General features: G+C 42.7%; 1 protein-coding gene across 10 annotated transcripts in view; it reads right to left on the bottom strand.

The window, feature by feature from the left end:
• MARCHF8 (membrane associated ring-CH-type finger 8) overlaps window positions 1-16,672 on the bottom strand; it is a 112,172-nt gene that overhangs the window by 57,907 nt on the left and 37,593 nt on the right. The window contains exon 1 of one of the 10 annotated variants that reach the window (XM_061405733.1): window positions 7,206-7,388. The exons of 8 other annotated variants lie outside the window; for them this stretch is intronic. The gene's annotated coding sequence lies outside the window, so the exon portion shown is untranslated. Of the gene's footprint in view, window positions 1-1,888; window positions 2,442-7,205; window positions 7,389-16,672 lie in introns of those variants that run through there. One more of the 10 variants, XM_061405734.1, reaches the window with a different exon arrangement.

Below are 16,672 nucleotides of genomic sequence, written 5' to 3'. Positions count from 1 at the left end.
CTTTACCACTGAGCCACATGGGAAACCCCCAGGTACATGCATAACCAGATATTAATCTTCCAATGGCTACTTAGTTTTTAAATGTAGCAGTGTCATCCTTTAATAATATTTTTGAAGTTACACATTTTTTCTTGAACCAGTGGATATCAGTAGTGATCTTTCCTTAAAACCACAGACCTTGAGTCCATATAATGGTGAGACTGAAAGTTAAGAAGTCTAAAATAAGTTTAAGATATCTATGATCCATGCTTAACCTTCTGAAAGTTTAGACTCTCTAAGACCAGTTACTGGCAAACTTCTCCTACAGAGAGCCAGAAGCAAGTATTTTATACACTGTGGGCCTATTTGTCACAACTACTCAATTTTGCCAGTGTAACATGAAAGTGCCCATAGTGAGCAAGTAAACAAACGAGAATGGTCACATTGCAATGAAACTTCACTTACAGGAACAGGTGGCAGACTAGATTCAGCCCATGAGCCTGGGATTTGCTAAACCTGCTCTAAGAATATTTGGAGAAGGCAATGGCACCCCACCCCAATACTCTTGCCTGGAAAATCCCATGGACGGAGGAGCCTGGTAGGCTGCAGTCCATGGGGTCGCTAACAGTCGGACACGACTGAGCGACTTCACTTTCACTTTTCACTTTCCACTTTCATGCATTGGAGAAGGAAATGGCAACCCACTCCAGTGTCCCTGCCTGGAGAATCCCAGAGACGGGGGAGCCTGGTGGGCTGCCGTCTCTGGGGTCGCATAGAGTCGGACACGACTGAAGTGACTTAGCAGCTCTAAGAATATTACAGGGAAGATGAGGGTCATCCCAGACATTCCTGGAACCATTGAAGGCTGCCTGTAGGTAAAGTAACATGTATGAATAAGCTATATTCACGATTCCAGGCAGCCCCTAACTCTTTTTTCTAGTTTTCTCCTACATTCCTCCAAAGTGCCTAGCAACTGAATTATATGTTCTTTATCTCTGCCTACACTGAGAACTATCAAACTCTGTGTATAAAACCAATTAAATATAAATTATCCAAACAATCCATAATGTTTAACAAGATAACATTTGATGCTGCTTGAGTTTTAACAAAGGATGGAAGCCTTAATACAAAAGAATGAATCTCTAACTTGGGGATTTTCATTTATTAAACATGTACTGGAGCTGGGGTGGTAGACAGGGAGTGTGAACAACGTAGGACCTGATAACCCTAAGTTCATGCTTGTCAAGCAGCCATTTGTTACACCTCTCCCCTAACTGTGCTCAGGACCAAAGGTAGGTGTCTGAGTAGCTGCTCCCACCTCTGACAGTGTTACTAACCAAACTGAAGAGCAGCAGGACTCACAAAATTGACTTCTTCCACAGGACTCTGATCAGCAAGCAACAGGAAAGAACAAGAAGCCAGACAGAATCAACACGCATGAGAAAATAAGCTAAAAGAATATCCTGTTTTTAAAAAGCCTAGTTTAATAACTGGCAAGTAATCACTGATAACCAACAGAACAGGAAAAGAGAGTCGATAATATTGAAAAAAGTGAAAGTGAAAGTTGCTCAGTCGTGTCTGACTCTTTGAAACCCCATGGATTTTAACCTGCCAGGCTCCTCTGTCCATGGGATTCTCCAGGCAAAAATACTGCAGTGGGTAGCCATTCCCTTTTCCAGGGGATCTTCCCAACCTAGGGATTGAAGCCTGGTCTCCAGCATTGCAGGCAGATTCTTCACCTGTGTCTAGATATTATATTTAATAATATATAAAATGTTAAAGTCTAGACATTATACATCACACACTCTATTTCAAGCCTTTGTGTGAGGCTGACCCAAGATGGAGTACTGTGCTCAAACAAGTGGTCTGAATCCATGTATCCACATTACATAAGACAAGAGGCACTCACCTACTGCTGTGATGTCTTATACTAATGAATTAAATTCCTCTGTGAGAGATGACAAACTCCATGTGGCCTCAGAACGATTACTCAAACTAACCGTGCCTTGGAGTCCCACCACATGGCATACCAAGAGTAGCCTTCGGTGCTCCTGGTATAACCATCATTATTACATCATTGGTACCTGACCATGTCAAGCCTGGGAAGACTGTGTATGCCACAGAAACACAAACTGAGAGTGGTTTACATTCTATCACAAAGTTTTACAGGACCTCCCTCATTACAGCCACATAAGCTACTCTTCTGCTCTCCACTCCTACTGCAGGTCCTATACCTAAAAGCTTGCCTGAGCAATCCCTGTCCTATGCCAGACATACTTAGGATAAAAAATGATAATTTAAAAAACCAACCTGCAAAATAAACCATGCCACTTTGCATGTGAAGGTTCATACGAAAAGCATAAAGCAGGTATTACTCATACTATTTTCTTTACATAATTTCCAACAATCATTTTATATCAATTCAAGTCATGCTTAAATAAGAGCAATAGTTAAACTTTTGCACTATGCCTGACAATCCAGGCATGAGGACTTCAATTCCACTAAAGTTACCTTGCAAAATACAACACACCTAATATGATCACCCATTATTTAGAAGAACTGAACTGAAAAAACTGATTGCTGAAGAGAATATGGGAATGAATACAGCATGTTCATGGATCAGAAGCCTTACTATTGTTAAGATGGCAATCCTCCCAAAACTTACCTACAAATAAAGCAATCCCCATTGAAAAGTCTGCTGACTTCTTTGCAGAAACTGGACAAGCTGATCCTAAAAGTTATATGGACCCAGAATATCCAAAACAATCTTGAAAGAACAAAGTTGGATAACTCATATCTCCTGATTTCAAAACTTACCTCAAACAGATGGTAAGCAAACCAGTGCGGAGTTGGGTTCAAAATGGCAGCATAGGAAGATCCTAAACTCACTTCCTTCTACAGACACAACAAATAGACAGCTACACAGGAGGACAAATTCCTCGGAACAGAACCTGAGAACTATCTGAACACCGGCTCCACAACAAGGGATAAAGGGTCACATTGAAACGGGTAGGAAAGGCGTGCTCTCACCAAATCCCCACTCCTCGTGTGGTGATGCACAATCCATTGAAACGGGTAGGAAAGGCGTGCTCTCACCAAACCCCACTCCTCGTGTGGTGATGCACAATCCATTGAAACGGGTAGGAAAGGCGTGCTCTCACCAAACCCCCACTCCTCATGTGGTGATGCACAATCCATTGAAACGGGTAGGAAAGGCGTGCTCTCACCAAACCCCCACTCCTCATGTGGTGATGCACAATCCATTGAAACGGGTAGGAAAGGCGTGCTCTCACCAAATCCCCACTCCTCGTGTGGTGATGCACAATCCATTGAAACGGGTAGGAAAGGCGTGCTCTCACCAAACCCCCACTCCTCGTGTGGTGATGCACAATCCATTGAAACGGGTAGGAAAGGCGTGCTCTCACCAAACCCCCACTCCTCATGTGGTGATGCACAATCCATTGAAACGGGTAGGAAAGGCGTGCTCTCACCAAATCCCCACTCCTCGTGTGGTGATGCACAATCCATTGAAACGGGTAGGAAAGGCGTGCTCTCACCAAATCCCCACTCCTCGTGTGGTGATGCACAATCCATTGAAACGGGGAGGAAAGGCGTGCTCTCACCAAATCCCCCACTCCTCGTGTGGTGATGCACAATCCATTGAAACGGGGAGGAAAGGCGTGCTCTCACCAAACCCCCACTCCTCGTGTGGTGATGCACAATCGAGAGAAATTTTAATAAATTAATGAACAAATCAATCAACAGGCAAACAAATAAATGGACCTTCTACCCAAGAAGCAGGGGTTTATACTCGCCCCAGGCACCACAATCCTTGGGTCCTGCATCAGAGTGAGGAGACTCACCCAAATGTCTGGATGTGAAAACCAACAGGGCTTATCTTATGGAGAAACTCAGGACTTCAGGGAATAAAGACTTCATTCCTCTCCAATAGAACCACTCACCCCAAGACCCAGCACAAAGAACAACAGTTTCTAAAGGGCTTAGACCACATGTGAAGGAAATTCATTTACTGATCTTACAGCATCTGTCAAAGGGACAGAAGTCTGCTGGGACTCTCCAGGGACGGAATACTGGCAGATGCCGTTTTTACAGGCTCCCTCTCCCTAGCTGGCACTGGCAGGCACCATTTTGCACTCTCATTCTAGTCTGCTAACAGTGGCGTGTGACAGCCCTGCTTAAGTCACAGCACCAATACCTGCAGTTGGTGAGCAGCCACGCACCCCCATTCCACCCGCACAACCCCACGGGCGCCAATGGGCATGCACAGCCTACACAGGGGATGTCCCTTGAGCGCCAGGCTCAGGCTGATAGGAGGACTGTGTTTCTGGACCCCACAAACCCCAACAAGTGCAAAGAGAGCTCAAGAAACAACCAAAATTAGGGCAAGGGTAAGCGATAAGGTTCATCGCCCACCAGAGCCACCCCTTGGAGACAGGGAGAGGCGGCTGCTTTACATGGTGCACAGACACACACAGAGTCAAGCCAAATGAGGAAGCAGAGGAACCTGCTCCAAATGAGGGAAAAGGTAAAACCCTAGGGGAAAAACTACTGAAGGGGAAAGAAGTAATTTACTTGATAAAGAGTTTAAAGCAATGGTCATAAAATGCTCACTGAACTGGGGAGGACAAGGGAGGAACACGGTGAGAAACTCCACAATGAGACAGAAAATATAAGAAATTTCCAAACGGAACACACAGAGCTGAAGAACACAAGTGAGCTGTAAAACACTAGTGGGAGTCAACAGAAGGCTAAGTGACACAGAAGAACAGACCGGTGACCTGGGAGACAGGGCAGTGCAGATCTCCAAACAGAACGGCAAAAAGGAGAAAAGAATTGCTAAAAGATGAGGATAGTTCAACGGACCCAAGGGACAACATAAAATGCACTAATATCTGCATTATGGAAGTTCCAGAGGGGAAAGACAGAAAGAAAGGGACAGAAAACGTATTTGACATAATGGCTAAAAACTTCCCTAACCTAGGGAAGAAACAGACATCCAGATCCCACAGGCAAAGAGAGTCTCAAACAAGATGAATCCAAAAAGAGTCACATCAAGACACATTATAATTAAAATGTCAAAGTTAAAGAGAGAATCTTAAAAGCAGCAAAAGAAAAATAACTAGGCACAAGGGAACCCACACAAGGCTACCAGCTGATTTTCAGCAGAGATTTTGCTGAAAAGAACCATGGGCACACTACAACACGGATGGCCCTTGAAAAGAGTATACTAAATGAAACAAGGACCGCATATCATAGGATGGCATTTGTGTGAAATGTCTGCAGTAGGTAAAAACATAGGGACAGAAAATTACTTATGGGCTTCCCTGGGGACTCAGATGTTAAAGCATCTGCCTGGAATGTGGGAGACCCGGGTTTGATCCCTGGAGAAGGAAGATCCCCTGGAGAAGGAAATGGCAACCCACTCCAGTCCTCTTGCCTGGAGAACCCCATGGAGGGAGGAGCCTGGTAGGCTACAGTCCATGGAGTCGGAAAGAGTCAGACACGACTGAGAGACTTCACTTTCACTTTCAAGGGCTGAGGTAAGGACTTAGGGGAAGGCGGCAGTGATGGCTAAAAGGGTTTCTTTTTAGGGCAAACAATATGTTCTAAAATCTATTAAAACATAACTCTCAAAAAAATTATTATGGTGATGGCTGCATAACTCTTAAGTATACTAAAAGGCACAGAATTGTACCATTTAATGAGTAGACTGTAATGAATGTGAATCATATCTCAATAAAGTGAACGTGAAAGTGTTAGTCGCTCAGTTGTGTCCGACTCTTTGTGACCCCATGGACTGTAGCTTGTCAGGCTCCTCTGTCCACGGAACTCTCTAGGCAAGAATATTGAAGTGGGTTGCCACTCCCTTCTCCAGGGGATCTTTCCAACACAGGGATCAAACTCAGGTCTCCTGCATTGCAGGCAGCTTCTTTACCATCTGAGCCACCACGGAAGCCCATGGCTCAGTAACAATGTGTAAAAGTATGAAAATCACATGGGTTAAGACAGATCGCTTTTTATTTTTCCTTTGTGCTATCCCTAATGTACTTTACCTGATGACACGGAGGTGGCCACTGTTATCATCACTCTTCTGGTTTTAAGAAAGGTAACAGGGAGTACATAAAACTGGCAATCAGAAACCTAAGTTCAAGTTATGATTCTATTAAATAATAATACTAAGTACACGATGTTGGGCAAACTGATGAATTTCAAAGGCTGTTTCTTCATCTGTAACACAGAAAGGTAATACTCTCTACTCAGCTCACAGAGTTATTGTGAAGCCAAGTAAGATTACGTCCACATACACAAATACAGGGTTTTTCGCATCAGCGTATTTTCCAGTCTGCTTTTTCAAGCAGTTGAAATGATGCCTCTTACTGCTTTACAAAGGCCAGTTTATTTGCTTTGTCTTTCCATTACTAGTTTCTGTCCTTCTACACCTCAGTCTGACGCAAAATACACACCATTGGGACCTCAAATCCTTTCTGACGTTTACTGAGGATCTCCAGCAGCAAGACTCCAAGGGGGAGCGTGGCTGACAGTGCTATCCCTACAAGGGCAGAGGCAGGAAGGCCCAATCCAGAAGATGACCAGAGGGGCTTAATAATCAGGCTGTTCTGTGTGCTTCCCAGATGGTCAAGATAAGCGAAGGATTCTGCCCATTTCAGCAATGCTGGGGACAAACACAGATGACAAAGAAGGCAGCCAGGAGAAGACACAAGATATCAGTGGCAAATCCCCCAGGAGACGATCACCCCGGGTCTGCATGCCTCCACGCATCCCTGCACACAGGGTACCAGGCTCCAGCAGCACCCTCCTCCTCCCCATTGTGAGCTGCTGAATTGCAGTATCCTCACTGGCACTCTAAACAAACAACTGTAAGTTAAGCCTGTTTTTAATCAGAAGAATGGTTCCTATAAGAAATGAGAAGCCTATGAACAGCAGCTAGCACACACACACACACACACACACAAAAGCATTAGGAGTGAGGAGACCAGGTGTAACACACAGCACTGAACGACCGAGACCAGACCTAGAACAGAACTTGGAGGGAGGAGACAGACCATTAGAAAACGAGGACTGACATGATCTAGTGAGGGGTCTAAACTGTCCCTGGTTTCTGGCTGTGCCTTCACAAGACTGGAATGCAGAGAGGACTGGGAGATGCATGAGGGTTGGCCATGGGCACACTGAGCCTGACACACCTGTGGGAAACCCAGGACATGTACACAGCGTGCACTGGGGTCACCAGCATATTGTCACATCTGAAGACACAGGAACAGAGTCTGGTTTCCAAGGAAAACCTGCAGAATCAACCATTTATGTCATTAGATGCTATTAATATAATCAAATGATCAAACTCAACACCAGTACAGGATTTTAAAACCTTTTAGGGAAAAGCAAAGGAAAATGCCTAACTATTAAAAAACCTATCTCAACCAAAACTTACCATTATATTCACACAGCAAACTCTTATTAGAGTTTTAAATAAGTTTTAAATTAAAAATCAAAATAAGCATATTCCTGTCATTGTTATTTAATATTAATATGTAGTTAGGTACTAGGAGAGAAATTCACAAAAATGCTAACAGCAGTTTAATGATGTGGCAATACTTAGTGACTTTTCATTTCTCTATTTTCTAAACTTTCAGTAACAATGTAATACTTTTATAGTTTAGATACATATTTTTAAAGTGTTAAAAGCTCAAGTCATTCCACATAGGTCGGTACAGTCAGAACTTTATGTTATTGATGAATGTATACAACCGTAAGAGGGCTCATTTTCTGTGATGAATACATTTCTGAAGACCTCATAGAAATCAAGCCTAATTTTCCTACAGGAATAAAGTAGGAAGACGCATTCTCAGGACACTAATGTCTTCAACTACCGTAGTGTTTGCTTTATGCTCTCTTTAGATTTTTTCCAGCAATTCCTCTAATATTTTTGCACAGTGCTCTTCCTTAAAAATAAAACAGCATAGTGTATTATGGGAATCGCTTGCCTTTCTTTTCAGGGTTTTATTACATCTAACTTTCATTGCAAAGTTACTGATTTTGAAGACTGCTTTCTTTCATATTTTTATGCATAGTAAGCTTTTATTGGACTTCCCTAGTGGCTCAGATGGTAAAGAATCTGCCTGCAATGTGGGAGACCCAGGTTTGATCCCTGGGTCAGGAAGATCCCCTGGAGAAGGTAATGGCTACCCACACCAGTATTCTTGCCTGGAGAATTCCATGAACAGAGGAGCCTTATGGGCTGCAGTCTATGGGGTCACAAAGAGTTGAACATGACTGACTTAAGACTTTCGCAACACAAGCCTTTATTAATATTTCCATGTCACACTACTTTCAGTTTACATATTTCCCACAAAATGCAACTGCAGTGGGATGGCCTTTATACATCCTTAGAAATGGCGGCTCAGAACATGCAGTGCTAGGAACACAGCATTATTAACATGGCAGACAAGGGGAGGTTAGTACTTGTCCACCATCAATAAATCTGAGCATCTGCCCAGCATTGAGACTATCTGCTGCTTACACTGCTTTTTTTCCAGTGTATGTTTGTCCCTGTTGCTATGGCAGAAAAGTGTCTGCAGCAGGAACCATTATCTTTTGCAGAACACAGAAAAGAATAATAAACATGGGCTATTCGTAAATGCTTTTTTCTTTTAATGATGGTTATAAAAGAAACCTCTTGTTCCAAAATAGTGAAAGACTTCTTTCCACCAGAGGAAAAGAGACTGTTCTCTCTTAATAACAGATTTCCTTGTGTGAAGGAAGCCCCTGTGTATCTGACCATGAGATCAGGCACTTTTGCTGTTTAAATGACAATTTATTGTAAAAGTCCCTCAATTTCCCGCCACCAACCATATAAACCTGCCCATTGCTCTCAAGCCTTTCATGAATTAAATAAATTATATTATGCAGTTATGGGAAGAAGCAGCCCCAACTCTAGAAGTGTACCTGGGCTCTTTGCCATCCTCCCCACCTGGCTATTTAGGGGCCTCACTCTATCAGCCACCCCATTTACACCATATTGTCATCCCATCCTTTTTATAAAGACTCCTTCACGTCAACAAAGGAACAGAACCAGTTTTCCCCCAAAATGCATAAAACAAGTAGTTTATATCACTAGATGCTGTAGAAAAATTATAAAAATCTACACTGATACAGAATTTCAAAGTGCATTTTGGGTCTCTCATCTTTAAAAACAGAAGTAGAAAGAAAATACTTTCAATGCTCCTATTCACTTTCGCTCCGTAACCACTTTTTAAGTAACATTTCAGTGCTCTTCATTTTCTTGCTCCCACAACTCAGTTCAGTGCAGTCTATGTAATCTCTGCTCCCTGTTCTTGGCCTTTCTCACTTACTGATCAAACCTAGGAGAAGAGCTCTGAATGAAGGAACCAAAATAATACATAAGCACAAAAAGCAAAAAAAAAAAAAACCCTCAGGGAAATAAAGATAACTTTCTAAAGTTTTAAAAATCCATTTAAACAAGCCAATCAACATCCCTATAGATGTACAGCCAGGTAATCAATTTCCCATGCACCCTTTTACGGTAAACTCCTGGAAGATGTACTCTAGCAAAATAAAGGACTAAATCAAGGAAAAGAAAAAGAAAGAATGCACAAAAGAGCCACTATAGCTTCCGAGCGGCACAAAGCGCAAGCTCCAGGACTGTAGCTGCACTGGCAGGCCCGAGACCGCTGGTGCAGAGTGGAGCACATGCGTGTAAGATGTCCAGAGGCAGGTCCCCAGAGCAAAAGAAGTCTCAACAGGGAAGATGGAGTGACAGATAATACCCTGGACATCTTAGAAGAACTAAGGATAAGTCTAATAACGATCATACCAGTGAGAATACAAAGTAACAACAGCAAAACTACAGTAGAAAGACAGCAGAATCATTTGTTTCTAAAGTGAACAGTAGTTCAATACTGATTACGGTGTAAATACTCCAGTGACATAAACAACATCATGACATAACCAAACCCGGTGGACAGGGAGGAGAGAGGTGGGGCACGAAAGGAAGTCAAGAGGTAACGTCTAATACTGCTAAGTCAGGGAATAGCATGAGCGTATCGTTTGAAAACACGGAGGCAACAGTCAGAAGATGCAACGATGACACATACGGAGCTGCCTCTGCGGAGCAGGACGAGGGCTGTGGCGGGTGGGGCAGAGGACCGCTGCTGCTCATTACAGGGGCCGGTACTGCATCTCCCACACACACTTCTAACATTCAGAAAAATACCAAGACAAAGCTAGCTTCTATTTACTTATATTTAGTAAAGAAATGTGTAAGTCTTGTTTAACATTAAGTGTTAGGTCTTATTTAACATTAAGACCTAATCTTAAACTCTTTAGGGGCCAAAACCTGACCTGAACTAATAGGAAGCTATTTATAGTTTCTTTTAATACCTATGCAACTCAGTATAAGTATTATACTTCAATAAGGAAATATTAATGAGTTTTATGGGTATCACCCCAATAAGAGCACTCACTATTACATACCACGTATAGATTACCTTTCTAGAATCTGAAAATTTCTGAAGTTTAAAGTATTTCTGACCTAAGACGTCTGGATGAGAGAGTTTGGGCCTCCATTACATTTTTCAAAAAGCTGTGTGTATTTATTACTTTTTTCATTTTGAAAATACTTTGAAGAAATAAATGGAGAGAAAGTATAAACAGAAAACAGGCAGGAGACTCATGTGACCTCAAACAGAACACTACCCATATCACATATTTTTACCAAATGTGGTATTATACCTGGGTCATGATTTAGGTACTGAATAAGGATATTCACTCTCTCAATGAAAATTTTAAAAAGAAAGGGAAAAAGAAAAGCATAAAACACCATCTGACTCACCATTTGTCTCCTGGGATCATCCCATTTATCTTGCTTTTCTAAAGCAAAACAGGGCTCTTCTTCTATACCCTAGAGCTCTTCTCCACTCAAATTGACATTTTTTTTACCTCCCATGCACATTTCATCTCATCACAATCTAGCTTCAGAACAGTAAGGTCAACAGCCATCTCTATAGCGGTTAAGCCTAAAGGACATTTTCTGGCCCATGTTATTTGACTTGACACATTTACTCACTCACATGACAGTAACTCTTTCGATTCCTCAAAGCTCCATTTTACCCTCTCCCACTCTTATTCTGTGTTCCCTTTTCCCAAGTTATCAAATCCATATCTCTGGCTTCAATGACCACCTCTGCACATTCTACTGAAAGGAAAATACTGATAAATCAGATGATCAAATTTAATAAGACTTCTGTGCTCTAAAAGTCATCATCAAGAAAGCTAAAAAGATGAATTAGGGGAAAAAATAACAATCATCTATCTGATAGACTTGCATCTGGAATATCTAAAGAACACCTACAACTTAACACAATTTAAAGATGGGCAAAAGTTTTTAATAGCCATTTCACCAAAGAAGATAAATGAATAGTTACTAAGCTCATGAAATGATCTGCAAATTAAAACCACAATGAGAAAATACTATACCCCTCCTGGGCTTCCCTTCCTGAGCTTCCCTGGTAGTTCAGACTGTAAAGAATCTGCTTGCAATGCAGGAGACCCAGGTTTGATGCCTGGTTCAGGAAGATTCCCTGAAGAAGGGAACAACTACCCACTCTAGTTTTCTTGTCTGGAGGATCCCATGGACAGAGGAGCCTGGCAGGTCACAGTCCATGGGGACACAAACAGCTGGACATGACTGAGTACCTAACATATCCCCCGGAGAAGGGCTATGATCAAAAAGACCATCGATATTAACTGTAGCATGTGGAGAAACTGGAGCCCTCATATACTGCCCTTGAGAATGTGAAGTGGTATAGAGACCTTGGAAAACAGTCTTGACAGTTATTCTAAGTCAAACGTAAACTTAAACAACAATAACAACAACATCCCCAGGAAATCCCACATTTACAGGCTTTACAGAATTGATGAAGAACCTCTACTTCATTAACAAGGATCACAACTGGAATTTTACTTTTGTTAAATTCTTTAATTAATGACTTTCACCCTTACTGGGCAGTAAGCTCCCTAAAGCCAGAAGTCCTATCTCACTTTGCTCACCCTTGTACTAGCACTCTCTAGCCCAGTGTGGTCACATAATATCCATTCAGTAAATATTGACTGAATCAACTTTTCTCCCACAAGAGCCAGAACTAACTGGGAATTTCATTTATGACTCAAACTATAACTAACACCGTTTACTGTCTCAAATGCTGATCAAGTAGAACAGTGGAAATTCAGACAACACAAAAATTCAGTATTTTTTATCCTGGTACAATTCATATCAAATGGGAAGAAACAACTGATCTTTAAATATGTGCAAGTTTGACCACATCAGACTAAGTCCAAAATTGTAATAATTCAAAATGGAATCCAAGTATTTTTAAGAATAATTCTAAAAGGTTACAATTATAAGTTATTAAGAACTGCGGATAAGAGCTCTTTTAAGAAAGAGAAAAACAAGTTTCATAAAATACAGGTTAGCAATTTCAATCTTTGAGTCAGAAATACAGTGAAGAATAGGTGACAAGTTACTAAAGAAGGGCATAAGATATGCTATTTCACTAACAGTATCCTTAAAGGCCTATTCCCCTCACTCAACCAGGGAAGAACGCTCTCTCACAAGCAACTCATATCTGGACACTGTCATGCCCACCCCAGACCAAAAGGTAACAAGGCATCAAGATTACCCTATTCCCACTCTTTACTGAAATTAAGATCAAAATTTAAGTTCAGGGTTCCGAGAATTTTAGGGAAGTTGGTAGAGTAACACTGCAAGGCCTGCATATGCCACCCAGTAAAAAACAGTCTGAGACAAAGCTCTGACTTGGCCTGTGTAACACTATGGTCTTCAAGAACCATGAGCTTATTAAAAATACCAAAATGCATTTTAAAAAGTTAAATGCATCAGAATAAAGTAGCAACTACCAGAAAATACAGATGCAATTACTGAAAGTGAAGGAAAAAATGATAAAACACACAAACACACCCCACAGACTAAATGAAGTTTACTCAGAAACAAACAAAAAAAAGATTTTGTTAGTTTTAAAGTCCCCTAGAGGGTATCCCTGGTACCTTCTCTCAGTGAGAAAGAATTCACCTGCCAATGCAGGAGACAGGGGTTTGATCTCTGATTCAGAAAGACCCTGCATGCACAGAGCAACTAAACCCGTGCGCCGAAACTACGAAGCCTGTGCTCTCGAGCCTGGGAGCCACAACCGCCGAGCCCACGCGCTGCAGCCACCCAAGACTGCGCACTCCAGAGCCCGTGCTCCTGCAGCAAGAGAAGCCGCCGCAGTGAGACGCTCGGGCACCGCAGCTGGAGACTGGAGCTCACTGCAGCTCGGGAAAAACCCGCACAACGAAGACCCAGCACAGTCAAAAATAAACACATAAATAAAATTAAAGACAGAAATGTTAAATAAAATAAAACCCTCTGGAATAATTCAGAGTATGACCAGAGGTAATAAAGAATAATTTCAATGTTACATGAAGAACAGCAAATAAGCAATGCTGAGGATAACTAGAAAATGAAATCCAAAGAATAAAAAACTTAAAACTGATAATGTAGGAGAAACAAACTGAGAAGTACAGAAATAGAACTTCTGAAGAGTAATTGGCTGGAGAAAAACTAAACAGATGAAGCACTGACAAGTCGTAAATGCTTCACGCGCATTATCTCCTTTGATTCTCACAACAGGGCCAGAAGGGCTCAGAGAAGTTACGCAACTTGCCTGAGGCTGCTCAGCCGTATTTCACTAGATGTAGCAGCCTGTGGCAATTTACAAGGGGAATCTAAAATATGTAGGTTTTTTCTTTTTCATCTCACTGTAGCACAGTTGTTAGAAAAAGACAAAACCCGGTGTGTTGTTGGCTTTATTATGAAAAGAAGAGGTATGATCGACATGGATACAAACAATAACACAGAATCCACAGTTTTAAGTATTAAATAGCAACATGCTTTTTGCTGCAATTTTGTCTGCATAGGGGGACATCTGACCAAAGTAATGGATATACTTATTAAAAATTTGACAAAATAATAATTTATGTACTTCAAGACTGTAAGACATGCCTGAAAAGTTAGGTCTAATTTATAACAAAAATTGGATATTTATCATTTTGAGTTGATTTACAAATATATATCACAAGTCACAGAAAAATACTGCATTTTAAAATTATAGTATATATTCTTAAACCATTGTTACACATATATTACATATATAATAACATAACCTTAAACCACTACAACTATTTAAAACTAAAGCTGTATCTTTAAACTACTCCAGTAGATTATTCAAGATTAATTTTCTAACACGCAGCCTGAAAGGCTGGTGAAAACAAAGTGTTAGTCACTCAGTCGTGTCCAACTCTGCAACCCCATGGACTGTAGCCTGCCAGGGTCCTCTGTCCTTGGGATTCTCCAGGCAAGAATACTGGAGTGAGTAGCCATTTCCTTCTCCAGGGGATCTTCCTGAACCAAGGGCTGAACCCTGTTCTCCTGCGCTGCAGGCAGATTCTTTACCGTCTGAGCCACGAGGCAGCCAAGAAGACAGAAAGTGTGGACTCTAGGTATCCCCCAAAATGCTGGCCAGCGGAAGGAGAAGAGGCCGCTCAAGAAAACTGAGGGAGCCTGGTGGGGAAGTCCTGAGCAAACACAGCTGGGCCAGGAGAGGAGAGTGCTGCAGGCGGCAATGTGCAATTTAGAATCTCAAGGAACAGAGCAAGAGAGGGGCAGGCCAAAGCTGACGGTGAGTGAGCAGCAGACAGTGTGGGGCAGGCAGGACTCAGATCCAAACAGTGCATGCCACCTGTGACCTCCCCAGTGACCCAGAGAGACCTCAGCAGAACCCTCCACCATGTGTGTGAACTAGCTGAGCCTGAGATGTTACAAGGAAGGGGCCTGGACTCTAATGTCTGACTTTCCCAGGAGAGTGTGAACCTGAGCAAAGTTAAGGAGGCATACCCATGGCATTCTTCAGGACAAATACAAGGGTACTGAAAACAGTAGTTCTTAACAAAAGGAAAAGAGGAGACTCGCTGGGGTTCTTGCAGCATTTCACTTCTGAGAAAGCAGTGTGAGTCTGACAGGCGTAAGAGATGGAAAGTACCGTCAGTGGAGTACAGAACTAATCTTCTTCCTCTAGTTCCTCCAAGTGCTCTTCTATGCTTGTCCTGTAGGGAAAAATCTAATCCTTACAGATGAGGAAAGGGGGACAGAGAAGAAGCCAAGGCCGCAGCAGCCCAGAGCCCATCCTGGGCAGGCACCACACTGTCCTGGAGGGACTCCCTCACCAGACTGTGGGCTCCTGAGGTCTCAGGAATGAAGCCAGAATTAGAATTACAGAGAGGAGTTCCTGCAATTAGTCACAGGATGTTTCTGTTTGCCACTGCTGCATAACAAACTACCCCAGCCCCAGTTGCCTAAACAGCAGGGATTTCCTACTTCTCACAAACCCGTGGGTTGACTGCACAGCTCTGCTGCTGCTCTTGCCTGACTTGTGGGCTGCTGCACTGGGCCCGGGTCAGCTGGGAACTGGGCTCAGGGAGGAGGGCTGGGCCTTCCCCCCAGGTGGGCCTCCTCTCAGCGTGGCGGCAGCAGTGAGGAGCTGGCCCGCTGCATGTGGCGCCTCTGCCTGCAGCGCGCCCGCTTATGCTCCCCTGGCCACTGCAGGCCGCCCAGCACGGCCCAGTACAAAGGCGCGGAAACAGACTCCACCACTTGGCTGGAGAAACAAGCAGGCCCGCACTGCAGAGGGGCACAGGCACGGAGAGGTGAGCCACTCGGGCGCTGTTCCGTGCGTTATTCCACAGACACTGCTGTTGCTATTCTCTCTGGTAACTACCTTCCTTGGTAGAATTTTTATTTTAAAGTGTCTTTACCCCAATTACATCTAAAAATTTGATTATGTTCCTTAATTTGTAATGTGGGGCAAGGGGGAGTTACTGGGCTGTATTTCTACTTCAGAATGGATCCAAAAACATTTCAAGGCTTAAAGATTGGAATTATTACAGGCAGCAATTCACATCATTTGAAGATCTTATGTTTATTCACAAACATACATCTTTCGAAGCAATTCATTAAACTAACTGAAGAAAGAATTCTGGGCACATGTTATAACAGAAAAATCTAAGGCAGCCCTATCTCACTTGAAACGCTTTATGCAGAAGAATTCTCATCTCATTACACTGTATAACGTAGCATATAATGCCGGTGGTACAGACAGCCCTGCTCCAGCCGTCTGTCATCTCAGGCTGGAGCAAGCACCTTCTCTACTTAACGCAGTATCAAAGTAGAGGAATCAGAGCAGGGCCTGCCTCACCACCTAAGAAATCTCTCTCCAGCCGGGACAAATCCTCTCCCGCCCGTGCCATGGTCAGCTCCACCCTTGTTCATTCTACCACTCTCTTGGGATGTCGCACACACTCTGCACACCAGGCCAAAAATTTCCTGGCCTTCAGAGCACATCTTCACATTTATCTCATCTGTGAGCAAAGAAACATCAAAACAAGCTCCCCTACTCCTATCTTGCCACCCACAACATGTACCCAATACTCTTTACAGTTTGACATTTAAATATACATGCTGGCCAATTTTATGTATCAACTTGAATAGGCCACAGTACGCAGATATTTGGTCAAATATTAT

This window comes from Bos javanicus, chromosome 28 (genome assembly GCF_032452875.1).
Source record: "Bos javanicus breed banteng chromosome 28, ARS-OSU_banteng_1.0, whole genome shotgun sequence".
In the NCBI taxonomy this organism is placed as follows: domain Eukaryota; kingdom Metazoa; phylum Chordata; class Mammalia; order Artiodactyla; family Bovidae; genus Bos; species Bos javanicus.
The sequence above is the reverse complement of the archived record's forward strand: the minus strand, read 5'-3'. Positions and strand labels throughout refer to the sequence as shown.